Genomic DNA, 700 nt, shown 5'->3' on the forward strand with positions numbered 1-700 from the left:
AAAATAAATAAAAGGAATCCAAATCGGAAAGGAAGAAGTAAAGCTGTCACTGTTTGCAGATGACATGATACTATACATAGAGAATCCTAAAGATGCAACCTGAAAACTACTAGAGCTAATCAATGAATTTGGTAAAGTAGCAGGATACAAAATTAATGCACAGAAATCTCTTGCATTCTTATACACTAATGAAAAATCTAAAAGAGAAATTAAGGAAACACTCGCATTTACTATTACAGCAAAAAGAATGAAAAAAAAATGTGGGAGGGCTTCCCTGGTGGCGCAGTGGTTGGGAGTCCGCCTGCCAATGCAGGGGATATGGGTTCGTGTCCCGGTCTGGGAGGATCCCACATGCCGTGAAGCGGCTGGGCCAGTGAGCCATGGCCACTGGGCCTGCACGTCTGGAGTCTGTGCTCCGCAACGGGAGAGGCCACAACAGTGAGAAGCCCACGTACTGCAAAAAAAAAAAAAAAAAAAGTGGGAATAAACCTACGTAAGGAGACAAAAGACCTGTATGCAGAATACTGTAAGACACTGATGAAATAAATTAAAGATGATACAAACAGATGGCGAGATATACCATGTTCTCAAGTTGGAAGAATCAACATTGTGAAAATGACTATACTACCCAAAGCAATCAACAGATTCAATGCAATCGCTATCAAACTACCAATGGCATTTTTTACAGAACTAGAAAAAA

The sequence above is a fragment of the Physeter macrocephalus genome, chromosome 5 (assembly GCF_002837175.3).
Source record: "Physeter macrocephalus isolate SW-GA chromosome 5, ASM283717v5, whole genome shotgun sequence".
NCBI lineage: Eukaryota > Metazoa > Chordata > Mammalia > Artiodactyla > Physeteridae > Physeter > Physeter macrocephalus.